The sequence below is a fragment of the Numida meleagris genome, chromosome 13 (genome assembly GCF_002078875.1).
Source record: "Numida meleagris isolate 19003 breed g44 Domestic line chromosome 13, NumMel1.0, whole genome shotgun sequence".
Classification (NCBI taxonomy): Eukaryota; Metazoa; Chordata; class Aves; order Galliformes; family Numididae; genus Numida; species Numida meleagris.
This window is the reverse complement of record NC_034421.1, coordinates 5694113-5720785: the sequence shown is the minus strand read 5'-3', so window position 1 is coordinate 5720785 and position 26673 is coordinate 5694113. Positions and strand designations below refer to the sequence as shown.

Here is a 26673-nt window from a genome sequence, read left to right as displayed (position 1 = left end):
GTGCTGAGGGATTTCATGCTGTTGGCCTTAGAGAAGTACTGTCAGCTCTTGTGTGGGAACTGAGAGGAAGCATGAAGAGGGTGAAAGGCCACTGAAGGGAAAGCCAGGTTGGTGTGGCACATCTGTGGGCAAAGGAAGGGATGCTGAGGTGTGGGTAAAGGTTGCCCTGGGGAGGGCCCGGCTCTGTGGAACACCGGGGTGAGAGGACGGCGATTGTAGCCCCAAGAGGCCTTGATGCAGGGCTTCCCTCCTGCAGCCATAAGGAAATGTTTGCTGCGATGATTTGGGATTTTTAAGCAAGAGATGCTAATGGTCTATGTTCCAGCTTGGAGCTGGGGGGGGTTCTGCTTACCCAGGGTCCCGACAACCATGCTAAAAAGAAATCTGAGAGGTACTTTGCATCTGCAGTGCTCTGAGTGTCACCCTTGTTGTAAGGGAGTTGGGGTGTCTTTGTGGCCGTGTGCTTCCCTAGAAAATGGGTCCCTGCAAATCCTACCCAAAACATTTCAGTGCATGTATGTGGCTTAGCTTTCAGGCAATGGTATCTCAGCAACTCTAAGAAACTTGGGATTTATGGGAGCCTTCCACAAACCTGGGTAGATTGTGACTGTAATGTACCTGTACCCAAGCACTGCTATACTACTGCCCAGGGATGGTGGAGCTGGCCGAACAGGGAGATACTCACCTTGCATGTTTATCTATGTCATATTTCTGTCTCTCTCCCTTTGAAAACTGAGCGCCTTCACAACCAGATCCTGCTTACCTCTCTCTGAGCGTGCTTTCTTGCGTTTGTGAAGTCTGTAAGTCAAGAGGCTTAAATTTTTAAGCATTTGCAACCAGTTTTCCTTCCATCTGCCAGCTAACTCGGAGCCAGATGTAACTGGCTCAAAGAGATTGGAGTGTACTTTTCTGTTCAATATTTGAAAAATGGTTTTGTTCAGGTCACCAATGGCTCTTTGAGCAGAGTAAATATTTGATGGTGGCTAGTGCTGCGAAAACACGTGCTGGGCATTAGTTGTGAAAAATAATTTTATTAAAAGCATGCAAGCTATTAGCGTATTAACTGCTTGCTGGAGGTGTATTTGGTAATGGTCAAAAAAGGCCAGTGGCAGAAGTAAGAAAAATATCAGTTCACAGAGACTTGAGCTGCCTGGCAATTACTATGAATCTTCCATGTTGAACGCCAAGGGCCAATGCCAGTTGCCTGCACACCAGGAGTTCTGTTTGCTGGCTCCAGCAGCTCCTCATTCATCATCTCCTGCAGATGCTGTCCCTGCAGAGGGTCTGGTGCTCTCTGCCTGACGGGCACCGGGGCTGACACAGCTCCAGCATGCACCCTGTAGTGGGCACTAAGGAAGCAGGTTTCCATTATAAGGTAATTATCTTGGTGCCCTGAGCCCCAGAACAATCTGAGGAGGCTGAGCTGGGACTGCTGGTAGACTGTGAGGCGGTGCAGCATTCCTGTGGTGAGGCTGATGCACCTCTAATGCCTTTCCCAGCCTCTCTGCAGTCCCATCTGTCTTGAGGTGGCTGTGCCAAGACCCTATGGCTATGGCCACCCACGCCTGCAAGCAGCCAAGCAACTGCAATGCTGGTGCTCCTCCCATCCCTTCGGGGTCTGGGAAAGCCCTTCTGGCTATTGCACAGGACCTGGTTGGAGGCTGTGAATAATATGGTGCTCTTTCCTTAAAAATGGCATTGCTCTGACACAGAGCTGTGCAGCCCCATTCTGAATGTCTCCTCTGTAGTACATTAGGCTGTCCTTCTCACAGGTCTTATATTTTTAAGCTGTTCTTAGGTTTCTTACGTCTCTTTGTGATGCTCCCTAGTTTGGGAACACCGTACTGCAAGTAAAGATTGTTGGGCTGCTATCTCGGGCATCCTCTAGTTCAATTACTATGATAAAATCTAGAAAACACTGAGCAATCCATCCTTTCTCTTCTCTGAACAATTCTCCTGCTCCATGAGTCTGTCTCCTTTACAACTTCAGAACCATTTACTGCAGCTGGGGCTTAATACTGTATTAAATGAAGTTCAAAGGTGGAGAAAATGCTAAATGAAGCCTAATCCTTTCCTAGCATATATAAATATTTCTAAGTAGCTCAGTATTTGCAGCAAATTGCTTCCCTGGAGACTCTCCCCTGGACCATAACCACATATCAATTTCAAGTCTTTAATATTGACTGAGCAGTGGAAGAGGAAACTGATAATGAGCTGGGGAATATTGTGACACTGAGACTGAACCTGCATGGATGCTGCTGGCGTTATCCCCTCTGGCCCAGATGCATGGTGTAAGAAGAAATCCATGCTGTATCATCATGAAGGTGCCCATCGTGGCTCACTCCAGTGTGCAGCAATGCTGGCACCTGCCTCTATGTCCACTGGCTGGAGTGGATGAAACGCAACCACTGGGGTTGCTTGGGCTAATCTAACGTGATAGATTGCCTGAGGGTGAGATGGGAGAAAATAGCTTACAAAAGCTTTTTTGGTACCTTTGTAATATGTTCTGCTTTAATGGTTGCAGCAGCTGATTACTTGTAGTGTTATTTCCATGTGAAATGGGGACAGCGCTGCTTAGCCTGGGAGAGGGCTTGCTCCTCAGCAGGGATAACTTTGTCAACCTCTGCTCAAATCCTCTCTCAAGCTGTTTTGCTCTGGAAAGCAGCAACGTTTTGCAGTGGTAGAAGGATTGGTGACATGGATCACGCTGCTGGAGGAGAGTGAGCCGCTTCCCAAGGCACAGGGATCAGAGCCACACATCCTGTGTGCAGGAGCAGCTGCAGCATGGGGACAGGGACCCTGGTGATGAGCAACACTATAGTGGGAGAGCAACGATGCTCCAGAGATCGGTGTGTGCTGAACTGAGGTTGAACCAGAAGAATTGTTCTCGGGAAGGCTTTGTCTGGAAAGTGACAGCAGTTGGAGTCACTCACAGCCCTGTCGAGGAACAAGGATCCAGTACGTCTAACACTGAGCTGTGAAACGCTGACTGGAGCTGACTGTGTGACTGCGCTTTCTTTTCTTCTGGGGCTGCCTCTGACGCTTGCTGTCAGGATGCATGAGGGTTTCCATGTGCTGGAGGCATTAGGGGTCTGTGCCAGGAGGGCTGAGATCCTCCTGATGCAGAACGGGCTGCGTGGTGGTCTGCTTTGCTTTCCAGGCAGGAAAACAACACCGCAAGGACACACTGTGGGGCATGAACCTCTTTGTACCCACACTGCTGAATGCTTTCTGTAAATGACTTTGAAAAATGCTCTTTGAACTAATTCCACGTAAGCTTCAGAGAACTTCATAATGAGAAATCTTTGTTTGCTCTGGAATAACTGAGAGTTTGGGGTGCTATTTTTGCTTGCAGTTCTTGTGATCAGCTCTCAGCCTCTGTAAATGCCTCCTCAGGAGCAATGTGCTTTTTTATTTAATTGGCATACTGTGTGAAACCACAGTGTGCTGAGCACCTTGTCTTTGTGCAACTGAGAAAGAAAGCAGCAGCCCTAGACCAGCATGAACACACCTCTCCTGCCCATCCCCATGGGACGTCCTCATCGGTCCCTCCTGCTGAAGGAGGCTGCCTAGGTCCTGCTTGCTCAGCTCCTGGGGACCCCCCCCGCCATCAGCCTGGAGGAAAAGCCACAGTAGGATGTGCTGACTTCACCTCTGTCTCCTTTCCCAGGCCTGCTGTTGGCATTAGGAAGGACACGGTGCTCGTTGTCCGAGATGAATGGCTATGTCTCATAGCTATCTGTCTGGTAAAGGCTTGCTTTGTAGAGATGTGAGACACGGCTATAAGCTGGTCTAACTGCTAGCCTTAGTAGTGATTAATCTGTAAGACTGATACATGGTTTTTATTCTTTCCATTTTAGAGTCTCTCAGACTACAAAGGAATCTGGAAGGATTTGATAGCTGAGGCTTTTCTTGTCGCAAGAACAAAGGGTAAGTAGCTATCTCTTTCAGCAGCCTAGAGAGGCTTCTAGCCAAGGCTGAGAGATTAAGAGAAGCTACCTGGCAGGCAAGTTGGCTTTTAAAGGGAAAAACAGGCTTTTAAGCTTTGGAGACAAGGGAGAGCTGAGCTGAACACACAGGGAGCAGCGAGCGAAGCAGAGGTGTTTAATATGCTCTCCTGGTTGCAGGTGTAATGGAGTAGGAAAGAATTACCAAAACCCCTTTGTTTTGCTTTTTGGACCCTTGTAGCATAACAAGTAAATGTTATGTAGTACAGGCATGTTTTAATTGCTCTCGATTGCTTCTGACTCGCTTGCTGTTTCAGCTGCAATGAGGAGTTTACCTCTGTAAGTGACCTCAGTTTCCTCTGGCTCCACCTTCATTAGCGCATAAATATTTCAGAGGTGAGCACAAAGCCCAGGTATCCTGCAGCTGCAGCAATGGATATAAGCTCAGAAGTCCCTGAGTAACTTTTCCATAAGCCCCATTTACTTTGAGCTGTCTGTGTGCTGCAAAGACACTCGATGCCCTCAGAGCTCAGTGCAGTGATGTCTGTGCACAAGGTCAGAGGGAGCTGCAGCTCTCGGGGACAGCTGCTTCTGGAGGGAGAAACTGAACTTGTTCAACTTGGTTGTAGCAACTACTCTGCAATTCTGTGAGGTCTGAGCTCCTCACCAGCTGTGCCTGGGCTAGAGACTCCCATTTCAGGTGTGTGATTGCTAGGGAGCTCCCTGGCTTTGCAGCACTGTCAGTCTGCAGTGTCTCGAGAGCTGCTGTGTGGCTTGGCAGGCCAAGCAGGGAAGCTGGCCTTAATCAGGAAGTCCTCCTGCCCTCTCACTGTGCACACTTGGTTTCACCTGACCCTGAACAGCTCCAGTGAGCTGCTGTGAGGGGTTAAGGCACTTCCCTCCAGCTGATTTTCCTCTTGTAGGAGAGCACAGGGAAACTGCAGCAGTTCAAATGCAGTCAGCTGTGTCCTTCTGCTATTCAGTCACCTTCCAGGTTACTTCTTCCTCTGCTGCCCTGGGCACTGGAGCAGGGAATGGAGAAATGCTGCTGTGTCTTCCCCAGCTGCCATCTCTCACTTTTGGGTTACTTCCACTGTGTCCAGAGGAACGTACACAGCAGAGAAGTGCTTGTGTTGCAAGTGCCATGCCGTGGCTGAGCCAACGCTCAAGGATGTCGTGCAGTGATGAACTGATCTAGCCAGGGATGGAGTGGGATCTCCCCATGGTTTGAACAGACCTCAGAGAGACTGCCCAGTGTTGGTAACACTGCCTCCAAGGAGCACAGCCTGAGTGCACTACTGCTGAAAGCAATGCCTTGAGCAGAATGCCCAAGTGCCCAAGCTGGCATGAGCGTAAGCTTGATGCTGTGCTCAACCTGGGGTCAGCCCTGAGGCTGCTCAGATTCACGGTGAGGGGGGTTGCATCTCATCTCTGTCCTGTGCTGCCCCTCACGCTTCTGCTATTAATATAAGTGGTGCTGAGGATGCTGCAGACCATCCTTTGGCTTTTCTAGGACAGTCTTGATTTGTGACAAAACACTTATTTGCTGCTCATTGGTGCCTCAGATGACAAGCTGTGCCAAGACCGTGGGTACCGGTAACCTTCACTCAGGCTGTAATTGCTTTGTTGCAGCTGTCAAGAACATAGGTTTTAAATTTTTATTTGAAGCACTGTCACCTGAAGAAAGCAGACTCTCCTTGTCCCATGCCTTCAGGACAGGGAGGGAAAGGTTTCCAAACTGGGTGCTCGTAGAAGGCCATTGCTTCAATTAAAAGCTTGCTTGCAAAACCAAGCAGTGCTTCCAGAGCTGCCCTTATGTCAGAACACAACTCTTGTCCCTTTTCCTGGACAAACCAGGCATTGTTCTAGCTCAGTGTGGGAGCTGCAGCAGCCTGAACCCACAGCTGGGCCCCTTCTTGCTCTTGCTGTGAAGCCACAGCTCCCTGGGCAGCTGTTGTGGAAACTCCAAAAAAGATTGCTTTCCACTGCTCCATTCAAAGAGGAGAGATTAAATCTTCTATCTAGAGAACTCCAGGGCTCACAAATGGTGAAAGGAAGTCTGGAGGCTGCTCACTAGCGGATCTTTAGGAAATGAAGAAATTGGCTCTTGCTATTACATGGCAATCTTCTGGGGTTTGTGCAAATAGGTCTCCCTTGGTAGCAAGTGCTGCACAGGCTCCTTGCTCTCATGGCCGTCTAATTAGACTGCTCCACAAATTGCGTTTTCATCAGAACCATTTTTATATTATGTCCAACATGGTTGGTTAGTTTGGGGAGCGCTTATTAGGATTTAAAACAATGAGCTACTAATTATCTCTTGCTCAGGGGCTGAGTGGGGAATGCAACCTTTTGTCTCTCCTCCTAAATGAGGAAGCTGAGGAGCCGTGCAGGGAGCTGTGCTGCCTGCAAAGCCTCCTTGCTCCCTCCTGGGACACTGGCATTCATGCCTTGCTGCTCTCCCTCCTGTGCTGAGCAATTGGTGGCTCAGATGCATCTTCCACTGTTTCCTGAAGAAATACATCTGTGCATGTGCTGTTGAAGTAGTTTAAATGGTTTAAATAGCGCTTTTCTGAGTGTTCAGCCAACCTGGTCATGACTTTTGTTCCAGGTTCATGTTGTTGGATGTTAGGGAAAACCTCTCTGAAAGAGTGGTGATGTGCTGGCCCTGCTGCCCAGGGAGGTGGTGGGGTCACCATCCCTGGAGCTGTTCCAGAACCATGGAGATGTGGCACTGAGGGACGTGGTCAGTGGGCATGATGGGGTGTGTTGGGGTTTGGCTTGGGGATCTTGGAGCACAGAAGTGTGAGGAGCTCTCCCCTGGTTGGCCCATCAGGCCTCTGGATAACCAAAGGCTTTTGTCAGGACGCAGGCTGGGCTCCATGCTCTACTCCATGTTTTCTTCTCCTACAGAAGATAACCCTTGAGAGACCTCAACCGTATGTTCAGTATTGGTGCTTAACCTCTAATGAGCTGGTCAGAAGCTGAGTTAGCCCATGAGCTGTCCCCTGGGGAACTCTTCAGTGTGGTTTAAAGCACCTTATCACAGGGCTGTTGGCTTTTCTGGCTTATAAGCAGTTATTTGGGAACAGCAGAGAAATAAGTCCAAACCTCTGCCATGAAGTGTGGCTGGAGTTGAGCCCTGCAGAGTTGCCTGAGTCTCCAGCAGCGCTGCTTGTGACCTTCTACTGATGTTTTTTGGTGGGCAGTGGCCTGTAAATGTTGTGCTTTAAACCCCCGGCTCTACAGTAAAACTACAAGCAGTGAGTGGTTTTGTGTTCCTGCCTCTCTGACCGTGGTCTTCACAGTTTGTTATGCAAAGAAAGTTCTGACACAGTGAATGCTCTTAAATAGGAGAGATGGATAGAGGCTCATGACTGGGAAAAGTAGGGATCGCCTCACTCATGAGGAAACCAAAGCTCATATGCCAGCAGGCTCATCCCGAGCACAATTCTGCCTTCTGTGTTTGTGTCCATTCCAGGGTGTTTTCAGGGTAAGCAGCATCTTTCAGAGCAGTTTTCAAAGCAGCAATGAGCTGTTAGGAAACCCTGACAACGCAGCTGAAGGTACATCATGCCCTATGGGCCCGAGCGTGTGAAGTGCCTTGATAATTGGGCTTGTTCCAATGTTTGAGTCAGTTTAATATTAAACTTATTCAAATAGTGAGGTCTCTGCCAGTGGAATGGATTTACATATGTCATTTTGTTCTGCCAGTCCAGAATCCCCTGGGATGCTCTTGTAGTCATGTTCCCCCTCTGCTGCAGCTTTTGCCATTGTAAACAGAAGCCCTAAGTCAACAGTTTTGATTTAGGGCTGGGCACGGCCTGCACTGCTTGGTTCTGTGCTGTCACACGTGAGAGCATTGAGTGTGACAGCAGCATGGAGCAAACCTTTGCCCCTTGTTTGCTTTAGGAAGAACTGGGGCTTCTCTTGAAGCCCCGAATTCACCGTAGGGACCATCTTGTCCATGAGATGCTCCAGCTGGAGTCAAGACCAGAGCATTACTCATCCTTAGCCCTGTGAAATTGGAGCAGTTGGGAAATTTCAGCCTGATTGATGTCTTTATTTATGCTGAGTGGTACTTTATACCAGCCTGCTGAAGCAAATCACCATGATTAAATGTCAGAAGCTGGTTTCTTGTAACCTTTGGTGGGAAAACTTTGCTGTCTGGAGGAGTATTTCAAGGATGAAATACTCTCTGATGCAGTGTGCGAGTTTAAACCCTCTTGAAATAAAATGCCCTCTGAACAGGGTTTAAATACAAGTGAGGTGACACACAGACAAGTACGTGTCTCTTGTCTAAGAAAAACCTCATCTCACATGGACAGCTAAGATGCTTTCATGCTGAAAACCCTTCCTGCGCTCCTAAACGGGATGGCTAGAAATATCTCTCATGGTGATCTTCAAAAGAAAGCAACTTCATGGTTTGTTCTTGGTTGTCCTTGTTGTCCAGTGCAGTTCAGGTCCCTGGTTCTACAGACTTCATGCTGTGGCTTGGCAGTAGCTGCTTGGAGCCTCACCAGTGCTGCAGAAGCTGCTGTAAATGCAAGATGTACCCCTAGGATTGCAATGGAGTAATTAGAAGGATGAAACCATTTCTGCACTGCTTTGTGGATACACATCTGCATCCACATCAAAGGCAATGACCCGTGCTGGGCTGCAAATTTCTCTGAAGCATCTATGGGACCATTTGTGACTCCTGGGTCACAACTTGAGACCTCTGTCCGCAATGTGTTGGGGGCTGTGCCTGGAGCTATGAGGACATGCTGTCATTAGGATCTGTTGGGAAATGTAATCAGTGAAGTATCCATGCTTGCCAATCCTGGGCCACCCAAGAAACACTGATCTGTGAGGTATTGCTTAGGATTGTCACCTTTGTTTCTCTGCCTTGTTTTTGACCTTAGACATTAGGACCCCTAGGTGGTTCCTACACTCACCTCTTCCCTAACACTGTACAAATGTTCTCTAAGTCAGCCAGAAATCTCTTTTGTCATTAACTTTGTGATTGACTGCTAATAAGTTACGATTCCCTGATAACTGGAAATCGTAAATCTACCTTCTCTCATCCTTCATGCAGTCTTCCAGGAATCGAAATCTATATCCTAAAGTACCATAAATCTCCTCTCCTCCATTAGCTCCAAGTAGGAAACAGACAGCCCAGATCCTTACCTGTTCTCTGGATCTAAGGAACAAAAGGACTCAAAAGACTATCTTTACTTTGCAGGTCACACTTAAAATAGCTTTCCTGGTCTCTCCAGGAGATTAATACTTAGCAGAGAGGCACAAAAGTATTGCTGCCTTCTAACAAATTACAAAGGCATGACAGAAGTTGTCTAACAGGGACATCTTATTTATGGGATTAATGACACATCTGAAGCCAGCTGTCTCATCTGGCAAGAACTGTCTTAACAGAGGACCCAGTGGGTGGCTTACGAAGCCCCTTCAAGGCTGCCATGGTTGAGTTGCAGGAAACAATTACTTTAGGTAGGTCAAAAGTAGGAAACAAGCTATAGGTGATGATCAGTAGTTAAATATCATTACTGGAGAACAAGCGTAGATCAGATGGTGCCAGGCTGCCTCCAGGTGCAAGGGTTGAATAGGGAAGAAAAGACAGCCAAAAAGCAGTGATAAACTGTTGTGGGAGACATCCATATCAAGGACATGCTGCCTGTCAGCTCATCTTCAGGCACATGCGTATGTCCCCTGCTCCCTCCTCTCCCAGACATTAATGATGTGGGGACCACTCCCCAGGTGCTGCAGGAACGGGCTGTCCCCATGGCACATCTCCCTGTGCCCCCTGCCTTTGTGGCTGGAAATCAGGGGGACCTCTGTGTCTGGCTGCGGAGCTTTAACTCATCCCTCATCCACAGGGTTCACCAGTGGATTTAACCAGAAGCAAAACAAGGCAAGAAGGCAATTAAGCTATTGATTCACGGTGCTGTTGGGAGGAAACCTGCAATCAGGCCAGGATAATAAAGCTACACGGGTTGATCCGTTGCTGTCTGTAGTTCTGGTGTAGGCAGTAGCTTGATGATTTCTGTTACTCAAGTCAACTTGCTTTTGGAGCATTTCACTGGAAGAACTTGGGGCACGGAGTCTATTGGTTTGTTGGCCCTGGGATTTGTGTGGGGATGCCTGGAATCACCAGGGTAGTGCCAGTCAGGGGCTGTGTGTGTTCAAGTAGCTGCTAAAACATCGGGATCCCAGCACTGTGCAGCCATTAGCCACAATTCTGGTCTCTTTCATGCAGATTTATAGTGAAATACAACTTTCTGAAGCTGAGCTCTTCTTTTGGACTCATGTATTCTGATAGCTAAAGAGCTAGCATGCGTGTCTCTGGATTGAGACTTTTGATGAAGTTGTAGTGTGGGGCTTTGTTCCAAACAGGGCTAAAGGGGATTTTTACTCACAGTAATGTGGATTTTCTCAGGGGTGGAAACTCTGATGTTCAACCAGTGCCAACGAATGAGTTGTCGGAAGTTCAACACAGTGGATTGCTTTTTTTCCCAGTGTTCACATGGGTGTACTACACAGTATTGTAAAGTAAATCCCTGGGCTGCTCCAACTAACGTGCTCCAGTTTCGTTGGCATTTGGCCTACTATTTCAGAAAGGAAAATGTCACTTCTGACCTAAATAAGATTTGCTTCTAAGAGGCTCTAGGGTGAAAACCTGTCTCCAGTTGAAGTCTAGAGGCTGTGCTTGCACAGATTAGAGTGGAGTCAGCTCCATATTTTCCGTGCAACCATGAGCCAATTAGAGGTAATAGGCTTCTAGGACAGTGTAGTCAGTAATGAAGAGTATGCCTCCAAGTTTCAGAAGGTCTGTTCTTAATAAGCCCATTGAAACATGGATGCTCTGGGGAACTTACTGTGTCTGGACTGGGATGGGAGAAGGTTTTCTTCTGGCTTTTCCCATCCAAGACAGCCAGGGAGCAGATGCTGCTTTTCAGCTGAATGCAGAACCCCTAAATCTGAAAGGTGGAGAAGAAGATCTGGGTTTGATCAGAAAACTAAATATAGGGAGAAAGAAGGATGAGCTTGTTTAATGCTTCCAAGTGAGCATGAGAATAAACACTCATTTATCTTTGTATGATGTAAATATGCCTTTTTACGGGCTACCTGTTAAAGACAAATAACTTTGTATGTTTGATACGAAGATTCTTTTCAGAAACTTGCTGGTGCCAAAGAGGACAGAGGCTGGATCTGAATGCTGGGGTCAGCCTTTTTCAGGCTGAGCTGGGGACTTGGATATCAGATATGAGCCCTCACTACTGGAAAGCTCCAGGGCAGAGAGGAAAGAACTGAGGTACTGGAGGATTTTTGAAGTGTGACATGTGGGGCAAGTAAGCTTTGCGAGTGTTGGGTGCCTGTTCTCCATTGTTAACCTCAGGCTGTGAAGTTGTGTCTTGGTGGAGGAAGAATATCTCCCCTTACGAGAAAGCCAGCTCTTCAGGCATGGTCACAATGTCAGGTGGCAAAAAGAATGGAGAAAATAAGTGCTTTTGGTGATTTGAAAGGGGAGGAAAAAAAAAAGAACCAAAATCCAAAAAAAAATGAACCTCTTTTCAGGTATAGTTATCCCAAAGAAATGGGAAGTAAAATGGGTAAAGGCAGAGGGAAGTGTGTGGGACTACTTTTGTGCCTGTACTTCTGCTGTTGCCTTACACTGGCGGTACCAGTGCCCTTCTCATGCTGGGGCATGAGACCCCAAATTCCCTGAGCAAGCTGCTTTGTGGAGTGGCAGGGCATGAAGCATGGAAAGAAGGAAAAATGAGGCTGGCTTGGGGAGGGAAAGTGTGACAGCTCCTCTCCAAATGTGACAGAAAGGGGCCAGGCACATGTAGACACATTTATCTCAACCCTTTCGTTGGCTGAAACGAGAAGGATTTCTCCTAAATGTGCTGCATTTCTTTTTTCTTTTTTTCTCTTTTAACCTAGCCTATGAATAAGGCTTTGGCCATTTTAAAAGCTGACATGCTAATAAAAGACTACTAAATCCTGCCACTTCCTCTACAGAGCAGGAATAAGTCAAGGCAGACATGACCAGCGAGAGGGGAAGAAGGCTCCCAATGTGATGGTTTATTAAGCATTTCACCCTCAGTGTGTTTAATATGTATGAGGCTACTGTCACTGTTCTGCTAATGCTCCTTCAGATGGCAGTGACAATGGAAAGGAGCCCTAAAGTGGAGCAAAGCACATCCCACACAAGAGGCATTGCCAGGGATGTTTCTGGCTGTAGCAATGCAAAGGGAAGGACTGGGGAGCTCCCAGCCCACAGCAGAGCATGAAGTTTGTGTTGGTCTGGGTAAGCGGGTCTGATGCAGTATCTCCTCTTCTCTGTGCTTTGGTCAGCTGAAAAAGAAATTATTTTTGGCCAGGACCAAGAGCCTTTCTATACGCACATAGGCACAGCGTGTGCCAGAAGCTGGGGTTAGCCCACAGGTCTCTCACCCTATTTCTTAGGGTCAGGAAACAATTTTGTCTCATTTGACCCACTCTTGCTCCCACTGTTATCCCACACTTATCTGCGAACAGATATTTTTTTTCCTTGCTGCTGGCACAGTGCTTTGCAGATATTTCCTACCAGCCCTGGCCAAGAGATAATGCTGACCAGTAGAGGTGGCAGACCAATTTTCTGGCTAACAAAGATAAATTTAAATTATGCTGGACTGTCCTGCCACTACACCAGAAATGCCTCCCTGAACTCAGCCTTGCAGATTATTGGGAAGAAACACAATGTTGCCCGGGGCTGGTAACCCCACTAAAAGGGTTTTGTGACCCCATTTCTGGTGAAAAACCTCAGTTTGAGAAATGCTGAGCCCTCAGAAAGAAGAAAAAGCAACTTGCCTATAGTGGGCTGAAGTGAAGCTTTGCTTAGGAAGATGGAGGCCCAGAGCTCTCTCTGAAGTTGCCTAAATACAAAGTTTGGATGAGTGAAGCCAATGGCCTCCGTTGCTTGCTGTGTATTGTGGATGCTCTGCAAGGAAATGTGAGATTTGACTTCTAGAGGTGCTGATGATTCAGATGTGTTCTGGCTTTGTCCTTCTCAATAAAGACCTCGTGGAAGAGGTTGGGAGGGAGCTCATCGGTCTCAGGGTCTCTGGCAGTGCGTCATGATTGTAAAAGAAAATGTAAGCGTGGAAATGTTCCGTGCCATCAGCTGGAGGATGCTCGTAGAGACAGCGGGAGCTCCTTTTGCTCCCATCTCCTGCCTTGCTCTCTCCACCACCTCTTTCCTCAGCTTTCAGTTGCTGGGTTCAGCTGGTGCAGAGCAGGATCTTGGGGGTGGCCGCTCTCCTCCCTATCCCTGGATCATCATCTCAGCGTGTTTTCAGTTAGCTGAAGCTTTTTTAGTAGATGTGGCTGAATTATTCATCGCGCACAAATTAGCTGATGGGCACTGTCCTTCTGTGAGTGTTTATCGTGCTATTTTTTTCTTTCACATGGGCCATTAACTGGTTAGAGATTTTGGCCAGAACTTGGTAGCTTCCAGCCACTTGCTCAGACCATTTTTCCAAGGTAGGGGTTGGCCTTGGTGGTCTGTTTGAGAAGTTTTCTTTCTCCCATGGGGCAGTTCTTGCTCTCAGTGGCGTTATGGCATGTAGCAAGTGCTCTTCTTGTGGGTTTCAAGCAGGAGTAGGCATTGCAGATTGAAGGATTTCTTGCCTTTTCCTTCTGAGAACAAAGTGTTGCAAATGTTCAGGGTCTAGTCATGGGGACAGGAGCTTTAACTGCATGTGGCCCTGCACAGGACCTTGTCTGCGCTCTTGGGGCTTCTTATGCATTGCTGGTGCGAAACAGAAACTTGTTAATTCCATAGCTCTGAATGTGCCGGCTTTAAGCAACCAATAGGGAAAAATGTGCACATCTTTGCTCTTTTTTATCCCTAAGTATTCAAAGTTCTCTTGAAAACATAGTTCCCAGACAACATTGTCATTGCCCCCTTCCACCTCTTCAAGTTCTCTCCCCTGGTTTTCCCATCTGAGGGGAGCTGGGGACTCTACCCACATATCTGCAGTCCCTCCCATCCTCCTGTGCCCTGGGGGTTTGGAGGTGTCCCTGCAAAACCTCCCCAAAGCCTGCTGCTGGACTTGTATCTGTATGATGGTATAGTTGCTAATGCCTGCTGTAAACGTGCTCTACTCTGGGGCTTTTGCTGATATCCCCAGCTCACCGTTCATGGGAGCTGCTGGGCACGCGCTTCTCCCGTGGTGTTTTGCAGGGCTCAGTTCCCAGCACGCAGGCACAGAGCTGCTTCTAACCCCTGCATCTCCTCCTCTCCCTCTGCCACGAAGCTCTTGGGTTAATTTTTCTATCTTCTTTTATTGTTGTTGTTGTTGTTTTGCCAGCAAATTAGCTTCTCGTTGCGCCGCCCGTACTTGCGAAAGGTCAGAAAATAAATACTGTGCCACTATCTCATGTATCAAAGCTGCTTCCTACATTAGCTTCTCATGTGTTTTCAGGCCGTTAGAACTGTCTCCTTGCTCTTTGCTTTTGGTGATCAAAGCATCATTTATGCAGTAATCACATGCAGAATGTGCTTCATCGCTCCCAGCAGTTCCTGTGATGCTGCTCTTGGAGAATGCTTCCTTCTCTCCAGTTTCTCTGGTAGATCAGCCTAGGATGGAAATGGTTAAATGTTTTATAAGAGGGGGTGAAAATAGTAAAATGGGCCTTATTTGTTCTGTAATGAGACTCCTGGTACCGAGGCGAACAGTTACTGACTGTTTGTCAGCAAGCCCAGCAAATAGAAAATTGTCTTATACACTGTTCTAGAAGGCTGAAAGGTCATAAAAAGGATTTAGCACTATCGCAGGAGACTGTTTGTTTAAACAGTGTCATTAGTCTCTTCGCTGGTCTTTTTATAGTGCTTTCTGCTGTGTTTGTTGCTCTCTTTTCTTTTTTTTTTTCCCTTCTCCTTTTTCAGTGTGGAAGTCAGTGCAATCTCCTTAAAGCCACCTGGTGCGAGGTGGGATGGGTCCTGATTGAAGTGAGGTCTTGGGGGGAGAGGGACTGGGAAAATGGGGGCTGAAAGGAACTGGAGGTGATGGGATGGAAGCTGAGGAACGGCCCTCAGCCTTTTTGTGTTGTGTGTTTCAGAGGCAAAAATCCCAAGGTTTGTGAGAGGGAGAGGCCATCCTGGTGCTTGTATCTCATGTGAGCTTGGACAGGCAGAGACCTTGAGGTTACATGCATTTTCCTCATCTTCAGTGGCAAGAACAGTGCTGCAAGGGGTAGGAAGCATAGGGATGGCTAAAGAGAACTCAACTGTGTGAAAACAATTCAGGTTCAAAGCAGACCTTGGTGTAGGAAATGGGAGAGTCTCTGCACATAGATCCTGACAGGGCAAGAGCTGGCCAAAAAAATAACAGGAAAAAAAAAAGAAAAACAGAAAAAAAAATCTGTTGGCAAAGTCTTTTCACAGATATGTCATTCAGGAGTGGCTCATATAACCAAAGAATGGCAAACAGAGTACTCCTTATGAAAGGAGGAGGAAAAGCAATCCAGGCAGCGAGTGGCTTTTCACAGTCTCCAAAGCTTTAGACAAATTGTGAAGGAAAGAATAATGGGATGAAAATAGGACCGGGTCCAATCCAGTCTTACAAAGGCACATTGAACCTGCTTGCCTTGATATTTTTTGTTGGTAGGAGAACTGGTTTCCTCCACAAAAGAAAAATGCATTTCTTCTTTGGCTGGCTTTTGGTTAAGTAATATTTTGGGGACATTTCAGTGGATGAAAAGAAATGAATCATCTGTGCTAAAAGACAATGCTGGTGCATGAAGAAGTAAGTGTTAATATACAATAAAATAAAAATTTAACCTGGGAAATGGGTTCTTAGCAGCTGCAAGAGAGGCTTTTGCTGAGTTTGAGGAATGCTGAGGGATGCTGTGGTCACATCACAAATGCTAGAGTGGCAACACGGGACTGCCCTGTGTTGCCATAGGCACCACTGATGATGCAAGGTCCAGACTGAAAGGGATGGAGAAGGAGAGATTAGCAGGATTAGTGATGAAAAACTTCATGGATTTGCCTGGGTTTTCATGCATGCCAAATCTGAGCACCCAAATATTCATAGTGCACAGCTGAGGTGGTGAGCATGGCTGATGTGACTTCGGTGGAGCCCAGGGCTGCTTGCTGTGGGTGATGTGCCACCCTTTGCCAGAGCTGCCTGTGGAGACATGACACAGCCGAGGGTATTTTCTTCTAATCTGTGCTTTGCATTAACAAATGGAAGGGACCGACAAGGATCATTGAATCTGTCTTGGGATCTTCTATGATTCTGTGAAAAGTAGGGTATTTGCAGCGATGCTGCTGACCTCAGACATCACCTGATAGATGTGGTCCAGCTCCATCCTGACCCTTTCCAGGTGGAGAATGGCAGCCTGTGCCTGTAGAGCACAGCCCATGGCTCACTACAGCTACAATACAGCCACTCTGCCAGGCAGCAACCCACCACCACACATGGAAATAACTCCAGCCCAGTGAGCAAGAGAAAAATGGGAAGCATCTGGGATAAAACACTTAAACCTTCCCTTTGCCATCATTTATCTCTGGGATGTGGTTGCATTAGGAGAGTGTTTGGTTGGCAAGAGCTGCTGCTGAGCTGCAGGGATGCTGGGGCTCCAGAAGGATCCGTCCTGGTCCGAAGGGCATGAGAAACTCAAAATGTACAGCAGGAAATTCCCTTTGCTCTCACTGCTGCTGCTGCTTTCTCTTTCATATCACATCTGATCATCCTTTTGCAAAAAGGAGGGAAGATGCGGGTCCCCCCTGCCCCTCTCTGTGGGGTTTTGCTGTGCTCCTGGAAAAAGAGGCCACCAGCAGAGGGCACACAATATATGGAGATGGAGATCCCACAGAGTCCCGCAAGCAAGTCCCGGCCTCCTGAGGCTTCTCAGCCCATGCTGATCCCTTTTTCCGAAAGGAGAAATCGAGGCATGGAGAGAAATGGCTTCTTCAAAGCTGGAGAGTATTGGAGCAGAATACGTGTCCTGCAACGCAGAGCTGCGATATTCATTGCTGTATGTGAGGAAGCTTTGATTTGGTTTTACTTCTTCCCCTCAGACTCTTATTTTTGGTGTTTGGGGATTCTTTTATTATTCTCCTTTTGCCTGACTGAAGCACTGAGATCCGTATTGAGGCGTTTCAAAGTCCAGAAGTCCCAAATCCGGCGGTGCTGGTTTGGGTGCTTATTGCCCCAGGTGCAGAGATGGCTCCAATCCAAAGCAGTTCAGTTCACTTCAACCTTGGTGAATGGAAATTTCCTCCATCTACTTCCAGATCCTTCAGGTTTCCGAATATCAAGCCATCAACTGCAAATGTTGTTTGAAAATGCTTAGCGAGGTGGAGTCCATTGGCATCAATCAGTCACCGAAGCCGACCAGCTTGTTTTCTTGCTCTTCTTTCATGTTCCTTCCCAGCAAAGCTCTGGAGATGTCATTAGGAGCAGTGAGCTCTTTGGAGACGGGCTAACGACTGCTGAGCAGGTCGGTTCTGTGTCAATAATTTGTTTCTCAGCTTCTCTCCCTGCCACAAGCTGAGGGCAGTCAGCGGCTGCTCAGTGGAGAAAGTACCTACTGGGGGTCCTGGTATGATCCCCAAAATGCCCCACACCAAGGCAGGAAGATGCACCTACCTAGAGGGATGTGCTCAGCATCATGTTGCCTGTGTGGATGGAAAGTTCTGGGTTGACTCTGGAAAGCCAAGTGCCCAGCAGTAGCTCTCCAGCGATGAGACCTGCTTCTCAGCGGCTGCTTGGTGGCAATAGTGTTCCCCCAGCCCCGAGTGCTGGGGTTGGATGCAACAAAACAGCTGTGCAAGGAGAGGAAGGGAGGCGCAGCACTGGAGAATATACCAGGTATGGAGCCTAAAACGTAACACAAAGGAATCTGTGGCGGGCTCTGAGCTCTGTATCCTCCATCTGTGGTCAGTTCTGGAGTTTGGGTGCATCAAAGTGGTTGTGCTGGGCCAGCAATTGGCTGTATGGCAGCTTTAGTGCAATAAACCGTTGCTGTTATTAATGTCCTTTTGTTTATTTATCCCCCCAGAATTTCTCAGCACGGTCTGGTTTACCTTCTTGTCCCACCATAGCCCCTCTGCATTATTAAAAAGAACCATCCCATTAAATAATCTCAGAAAATAACCCTGAAAATTGCACCTCAGCCTTAAACTGAAGGACTGAAAACATCCCTGGGAGCTCCTCATACATGTCACCTGAAAATAATAATTCTAATTAGCTTCCATGCCTGCCCTTGGGTCCAGGCTAATAAATCCTAATGAACAATAGCTGATTGAAGTATATTCTTCTGAGTTATTTAAGACAATGAGTGTGCTTCACTTCAAGGGAACAGTTAACAGCACTGGCAGGTCACTGGCACAGCCCCTTGCAATGAGCGAGGTTGGAGGAGCGGAGCACTGGTGTTTTCCATGAGGCCTTGGGGATGCAGATGCTGACTTGTTGACCAGCAAGGAAGCCTAAACTAATAGAAACATCTCTGCAAAAGAGAGTTTTTAAGGCAGGCTGGGTACCAAGTGATGTGACAAGCAGCAGTGAGGACTTGGTGACTTGGGCTCGGTCTCCTGCTAGCAGCTCAGTTTCAGGCTTGAGACCATAGCCAGGAGGTCCCCACTTTTCTCCCCGTGTGGACACGGCCTGGGAGAGAATAAACCGTTCTACCCTGACTGATGAAATGGGAATGAGCTACAGACTGAAGCAGGATAAGAGATGGCTTTATTCCTGTGAATTACCCAGGTGGCAGCAGATGGGAAAGCAAATCTTTGCGCATCTCAGCTGCTTAGCAAGCGTCCTTCTTCCCCCTCACAAAATGCGTGCTGCCACTTTTCTCCTATAAATCAGCACCTCTTTTCAATGCTCAGTTTTTCAGCAAACTGGATTTCCCTCAACAGGAGAAATTCCATTGGTAAAGCACCTGCTTTTTCCAAGAGCCGCGTCTCCTTCCCTCCTGGAAGGCTGGAGCAGCTCCTGCTGCAGAAAAGCAGGCGGAGAGGTGACCGCAGTGCTGGGGACACCCAGCACAGAGCCGTGCAGTGGGATGTAAGCTAACAGCATCCCTCAGACAGGCACCTGCAGCACACTGGGGTTGGCTGCCCAAGCAGCACCCAAGCAGAAGCCAGCTGCATCTCTCGGCGCTGCCATGTGTTCAGATCACGTTATTCAGAAATACATTTTTCCTGTGGATCTTGATGTCTGTTTAGCTGCATCCACCGGGCAGTTCTTTGTCCTGCAGATGTGTTTAACCTATTCCTTCTAGCTTGTTTGTGCTTTTATTTACTTGCCTGTCTCTCTAGGTCTATAAATAAGAACATTTTCACATACGGAGCTAATGGAAGGGCAGAGGTGGGATGGAGTAGGGCTTTTTACATTCATCTGCCTTTAGTTTGCAGAAGACTTGTGTTCTTGCTCAGTTTTTGATACAGCCTGAGCTGCCTGACTCCCATTGAATCTAGCAAGAACCTTACTTCTGTAAGCATGTGCTTATAGAAGTGCATGTCTCTTTAGGCTCATGTACCTGCTTCTGTTGGAAACCTATGAAACGCAGAAAAAAGATGATGGAAAAGTCCAGCATGCCACTGATCTGTGGACATCATCTGTGCATGATCACATGGCTGCGACAGTGTTGTCCCATAGGTGAGACCCTGGCGTGTCTTGCCTTATCCACTTCTAAACTACCCAGCAAAAATATTTTACACCTTCCTGCCCTTCTAGGATTTCCCTAAATAATTCCTCTTCACTTCAGTACCGCTAGCTGTAAAGTGAAGAGGCAGGTGCAGAGATTTCAGCTGGAAACTGCACCTCCAGAACAGTCCGTGGCACGAGTGTGAGCCAGCCCTGGTGGCAGCAGTGTGACATGACCACGTGTGATGTACTGGGGCCATGTACGATTCCCAGTCAGCCTTGTAGCAGAGTCTACCAGCAGCTGCCTGGGAAACCTTGGGGTGCAGAACTGACTTTGATGCTGCCTTGTGTTTATCCCCAGCATCTAGCACTCAAATTTTCTGGGTCTTGAAAGCTGTGGCGAAGGTGATGAGCAGGGGGTGCCCTCCACCAGGACAGCGAGCCCTGCATCCTCTGGGTGTCCGCCTGTCCATCCTGCACAGCCCTGCGGTGCCATTGCAGCGAAGGAGCAGACCAGGTGTCCCAGACAAGGTTTGCAAACCAGGACATGACTGCACCCAGCCTGTGCCCGGCACGTGCAGCTGTTCGATGTCTACGGTGTGGGATTAAAATAGCCAGCGTGCTCCTCGTGTCCCACAGCTCTCTGCTTTGCAACGCCAGAGCCCTGCAGCAGCCCTCTCCCACAGCCCCACCGAGGGACACCCCCAGGCCAAGGGCACGGCAGTGGCCCCTGCATGGGGAAGGCATGCACTTGTATGGGGCCTGCAGAGCTCTGGGCTGTGCCCTTGGGGACTGGCTGCACTGAGTTATTTCAGCTTTTGGGGACAGGAGTTAGCAGAGTTTCATGGGAACGCTTTATGCTTTCGCTGTGCATTTGGTCCAATATTTTCTAATGGTTCTAAATCAGTTACTCATTTAACCCGGGCTGAGTAAAGAGACTTTGATAGGCTGAAATTTTGGCCTCAGAGCAATAAAGTCTTTCTAAATACTGCAGAAGCTGAAATATTTATTTTTGGCTTTGTTCACTGTCTGAAGTGATGAAAGGATTCTATCAGGCAGCTGTTCTCTGCGTCTTGTAAAGTCGGCTGCCCCACAAAGAAGGAGAAAGAGATGCTCCCCTGACCTTCCAGTGCTCTCAGTGAGCCTCATGCTTCACATAGAGCCTCTTTTGCTGACCTCCCTGGAGCCGCAGACCACTCAGATGTCACCATCTTGGGCTGTCACCTTCAACACACACTGCTGCCCTACGAGGGAGAAGCTCATTTTGTCACCAAGGTCTGGGGGAGCCTGGATCTGCTCCTCTGTCACAGGCTTCTTGTGAGAGCCCAGATAGATTGTTTGGGCAAGATGCTTGGGTAAAATGTTGTCTCTCTGAGGCTGTTAATGGTTTTATTTTGCTGATTTCAGTTTCGGAGGCGGTCTGAGGAACACGGGCTTCCAGTGCCAGGGATGGTGTGGACAGCTGTGAGACTGTGGTCACGGAATCAGTGTGGTTGGAAAAGCTCTCTAAGATCACAAGTCCAAGCCTACCCCATCCCACAGTGCCCACTGACCACGTCCCTCAGTGCCACACCTCCATGGTTCTGGAACATCTCCAGGGACAGTGGTCCCACCACTCCCTGGGCAGCAGTGCCAGTGCCCGACCACTCTTTTGGAGAACAAGTGTCTCCTAATATCCCACCTGAACCTCCCCAAGCACAGCTTGAGGCCTTCACCTCTTATCTCTCCCATGATCCATAGGAGCCGTGTATGGAATTAAGGCAAAGGATAACAGGAGCTGGCAGAAGAGTGCGTGGGCTTGTATCCCAGGACTGTGCAGTGCTGGACCTTGCTGGCTGTGGAAGGAGGGAGCGGAGCGGTGCTGACCCCAGTGCAGGTGGGTTCGTGGGATGCTGAGCACCACGCAGGTACTCTGAGGACGAACACCTATTGCAGACTACAGGTGTTTGGGCTTTGATTAAAGACCATAAAGCCACGGCTGCTGCCTCGCCAGGCAGGGTGGCAATGCAATAAATCAAGATAAAATCAGCGGAGCATTAAACAAGCCATGAGTGATTTACAATAAATTGTGTAAAGAACATTATAGGAGTTTCATAGCATGAGGAAATTACAGGGGGAGCAGGGTGAGGCACTCCTTAGTTCTAGTTTCCTCTTGCATTTAGTTGCATTCAGCTGGAGCCCTGTGTGGGCATTGCTCGTGCTACCTGCATGCGTCCCAGACCCTGCAGCTGAGCGCTTTGCTGCTCGATAGCTGAACCCACACAGCACTGCAGTGCTTTGTCTCTGGTTATACTTCCTTACCTTGTGTTTGCTGCCCAACAGTTGTCTTTGAGGGCTGGAAGGGAAATGTCAAACCACTTAGTGTGTGTAAAAGGCATCTGCTTGCTTCTCCTCTGTGGATGCGTAGCAGTCCCAAATTAAATTATTGCTCATGCAAAGCATCTTCTAATATATTCAGCCCATACATATTCTGTATATATCTCTGTGTACATTAAGTCCTCTAATATATTCATCTCCTCGACATCATCAGCTTGGGTAATTCATTTAAACTATTAGCAGCTATTTAAAAGACTTTTGTCCCATAAGATTTGGTTCTTAGTGCAAGAAAGGTCATTTTGTCCAGTAAATTAGTGAGTCTGTACCATCAGCAGTTTGCCTCAGTGATTTCAAGTATTCTGTCACGCCATAAATGCATTTACCAACAATAAAATCAATTAGAATAATTGTACCTCTGATGGGGCCTGACCTACAGTGAAGTCATTCAAACGAACAAATTCGTTTTAATTCATTTTAAATCTACTCAGGTACTACTTTGGTTAAATTGCATTTTATTTGCCTTTAATTTTCTGTTGTCTTCTGCATAGAAAAATAAGTTTTCAGCAAGAAATCAGATTCTTGCAGCCTTTGAGGTTTTAGATCAGCACCCAAAGTGTTTTTGATACTGGCAACAAGCTGAAAAGTCATTATTTTTGTCTTGTCTTGCCCATCTAATAAACAAGTGGGAATGTAGCAGGCATCTGTAAAAGCAAAGCTCCTCTCATTCTCACTGCATAAGGCTACAGAGTTATCAGTGACGTTAAGGGACATGAAATTCCAGATCTGTGGAAGGAAATGCTCTTGCTGGGGAAATCATGGCCATGGTGATTTCTTGCAGCAAGCAAAGTTGTCCAAAATGCAGGTGGGAAATTTAGCAAAAGTGTTGATGTATGGTGCACGGTGCTCAAATTGACCACAAGCCCAAGAGGAGAGGTGCCAGCAGGTATGTGAAGGCAGAGCAATGGGACAACAAGCCTCAAGCCAGCCTGACTTTGATCCTTTGCAGGGAAAACACATCTGCATCTTTCGGACTCTTTGGTGTTGGCTCCCCCTCACCGAGCATGTGTCCGAACTGTGGAGACCATGAAGACATAAGCAAAGGGTGAACATGGAGACCAACTTCTCCCATTTCAGGTTGTGCCTTCCAGTGATTTTCGTAGAACCATCAAATGGTTTGGGTTGGAAGGGACCTCTCAAGGCCGCCTGGTCCCACTCCCTGCACTGAGCAGGGACACCCACAGCTCCATCAGTGCTCAGAGCCCCGTCCAGCCTGACCGTGGGTGTCTGCAGGGATGGGGCACTGCCACTGCTCCAGGCATTGCTCACCACCCTTAGTATATTATTGTGTCCTTCTTTTGGGGACATTTTCCAGGAAAGCACTGCTTGTCGCTGCCAACCAACCTGGTAGCTCCTCTTCTGCCCTGCTGGGGCTGTTGGCTTAGAACCAACTTCACGTGGAAATTATTTTTAACAAACCTTCCTTATGGAAATATTCTATTTACAACATGTGCTAAAAGCATAAAACGTGAGAAGGCAGATTTGAGCGCTGTATTTTATTTTATTTTATTTTTTCCTCAAGGACTCGAAGACTATTTTGCGCAGTTATTTTAAACAGCTTTTATATTTAGCAAGTCTAAGCATGATACGAGAAGTAAATAAAGCAGCAAACGCAACAGAAGAAAGAGAGAAGCCACAGTGCAGGTTTTGAGCCTGTCCAAAATGCGTGGGTTTGGAATACGTTTGCATTTGGAAACGCATCATCTCGGAAGCAGGCTTTGGAGCTGCGTGCTTCTCTAACATGGCGCTGAGAGCTGAGAGGGATGTTTCCTTCTGAAAATGGTGTTTTTCTGGAGGATAATTGGAATTGAGGTGGAACGGACCTCAGAAGCATCACAGCGTGCTGGCTCTGCTCTGGGATTTAGGTGGGACTTAAAGCTGTCGTACCCCTCACGTGGTCCTGGTGGGTTTCTCCAAGCAAGGCGAGTGAGAAACTACGGCTACAAGATAGCAACCCGAGATGTTGGCAAGATGTCCTGAAGGGCTGCTACAGGGAGAGCAGCACCTTGCAAGTCACTTCTCAACAAGAGGCCAAGGAGATGAGATACGGACATCGGACCACACAGCGGGATGGAGGCTGAGCACAGCAGAACCAATGGAGAAGGAAGGGCTGGGATGGGAGCACAATGGGAGAAGTAGCCCTGGAGTAGGTGAAGCGTTTTCTGGTGCTGAGGAAATGACAAATTACTGGTGAATTTGAAAGTCATGAAAGCAAAAATATAATGCTGGCTGGGGACCTATTTATCTATCTATTTTAAAATGCATTTTAACATCCATGTATTTTTAATTAAAAATACATTTTAGCACCAGCACAGCCAAACTACCACAGCGCCAATCTCCTTTTTTGGAAATTTCTTCTTAGCATTCTGAATTTATTACAAATTCATTGTTTCTAATACAATTTTTCCCCTTCTCTCGTCAATTTATTATCTGTTTTTCATTTCCCTTCTCTTTTGTTAATCTTTCTAAATAACTTTAAAGTGGTCCTCCATCTATTTAGCTAAATGAATTCACTCCACAGATACTCATTATTTTGAGAATGATTTATGCAAGCACTATTAGCTAGATTGTTCCTTGTTTGAAGGTTTTTCTGCAATCAGAAGAACTCAGATTTGAGTCAGCTAGAATGAGATCCAGTGGAAAAAAAATTATTACATAAAGCATTCAGCACCTCCGTCAGACTTCATATGTGGGAGGTCAGCTTAAAAGGCATAAAAACACAGAGCAGCTTTCCACTGTGGGTCTGACCCACTGATCTCATCTTAGCCTGGGCAATGCTATAGCATCGTACCCGAAAAGTTTAATCAGACTGTTGTTTTTTTTTTTCAGCTGATCCTTGCATCTCGATGGGAAGAGGTTCTGTGTCACAGTCACGGTGGGGTGCAGGACATTGTCATACAGGGGAGCAAGAGCCAGGACGCTCCTTGTTCCTTAGGGTCACTGGGGGGTTTGCAGCCCTTGGGAGGCTGTAGGCAAGGTGGGAGGAGGAACAGTACATGAGCTGGCTTTATGAAAAATACTTGAGATGACTTGGGGATCTTTCTGTGCAGTCCCATCTTGTCTTTCTGTCCCAGCAAATAGCTGCTTTGCACTAAATAAATGAAATGGGGAAGATGAGGAAGGAAGTGAGGTTAGATGCCCTCAATCCACGTGTGGGCTGTGATGGAGCGGATCAGTTTTCTGCAGTGTTCAAACCCTTGTGGCTGCTGTAGCTGTTGGGAGCTTGTGGCTGCCTTGGCCTGGGTGGCTGCTGACTGTGTGATTTTGGAGCAGGTGTGCCCATCCCCAGCCTTCCCACCTCCTGTGTGCTCTGGAATACAGCCAGGTGCGTGCCAGTGGGGGACGATCTATGCGAGCCAGCTAAGAGCATTACACATCCCATTAGGGCAGCTGTGAAATCGCAAGCCAAGTGCCCATTCAGGATACATACATCCTCAGATCGGTATTGATCTTGAGAATTCTGCTGGCTTATTAATGAAAGCAGCGCTGCGGCCAGATCCTTCTGGCTGGTGTTGATCTGCAGGAGCCCTCCTGCTGCCAGTGCAGCCAGCTGGAGTAAACGGAGCAGGATCTGCCCTGCTCCTTCCAACCGCCAAGCGTGGGTTAAGCAGGAGGCACGGGAGGAAGGGACTGCTTTTGCCAGCAAAATGTTGTCTCTCTTCAGCAACGACCACCACTGGAGTTAATTCATCTTTAGGAGGATGAGCCAAAATCCCCACTGAGGACGGGACTGGGCCTATTTTTTGCCAAGCTTCTTCAGAATCCTCTGTTTTTGCAATAAAAGTCCCTCTCGGCTGCCGTCGTTGCGTGGAGTCTATTAATAAGGCTCTTGGCTTTAAATACTCCCCATCAAGCAACAGGTTAAGACCTCGAAAATGCCACGCTCCGCACGCAGTGCCTGGCCATGGGAAGGCTGCCTGCAGCCTGGCCTGCCCGCAGCCCCAGCCCAGCCAAGGACAGCTGCAGGGGAACGGCTTTGAGGGCGGATTTGTTGGCCAGGGGAGCAGCACCCCGCTCTCCGCCGTGGGGCTGGAGGGAGGCAGCGCGTGGTTTATGGACTGGGCAGCTTCTGCCATCGCTCTCCAGGCTCGGCCTCTTCCCGTTTTAGTAAAACTCCTTTTGTTCCTTCAAAGGTCATTTTCCCGAGCAAGATAATTTACGAGTGGAAGACGAGTTGCTCAAGGAGAGCCACACCAACTCACAGACAAATCTTCCCTTCCTCCGGTAATTTATGATTTGCCCTAATTAGCCGGTATAAGCGCGTGGAAACTCCAAGCGCAACCTCTCCTTCGCGCCGTTTGCCATCGCTTTGCAGGCTGCGTCCTGCTTGTCAGAGGCACTGTTTGTTCAATAATAAAATTGCCACATACTGTTAATCACAACCTGCAAACATCTAATAAAACAACCACTGAACGCGCGTACGTAAAACCATCCCCTCACTGGCCCCATTAGGCTCGGCGCTTTCTGCTCGGAGAGCGGCGTGACCTCCCTTTTCAATCAATCCCCAGTTATTAACCATGAAGAATAGCGTTGGGAACTGCATTTGCAAATTGAATGTCGTGGTATAGAATGAGCTCACTCTCTCAAAGATTCCAGTCGAAGGGAATGCATCGAGCGAACGTTTTTAATCTCCCTTTCCCCTCTTTCCACCTGCGCTGCATTCGGACACAACTCACCAAATTTGAAATAACTTAGAAGAATCAAACTGCCTCAGCAGA

At 47.8% G+C, this 26673-nt stretch overlaps 1 long non-coding RNA gene across 1 annotated transcript; it reads left to right on the top strand.

Annotated features, from left to right (window-relative positions):
• On the top strand, positions 1–25753 carry LOC110406047. Its single transcript, XR_002443223.1, has 5 exons — positions 1–107; positions 3861–3930; positions 21323–21458; positions 22905–23032; positions 23478–25753. It is a non-coding gene; the product is annotated as an uncharacterized LOC110406047 (long non-coding RNA).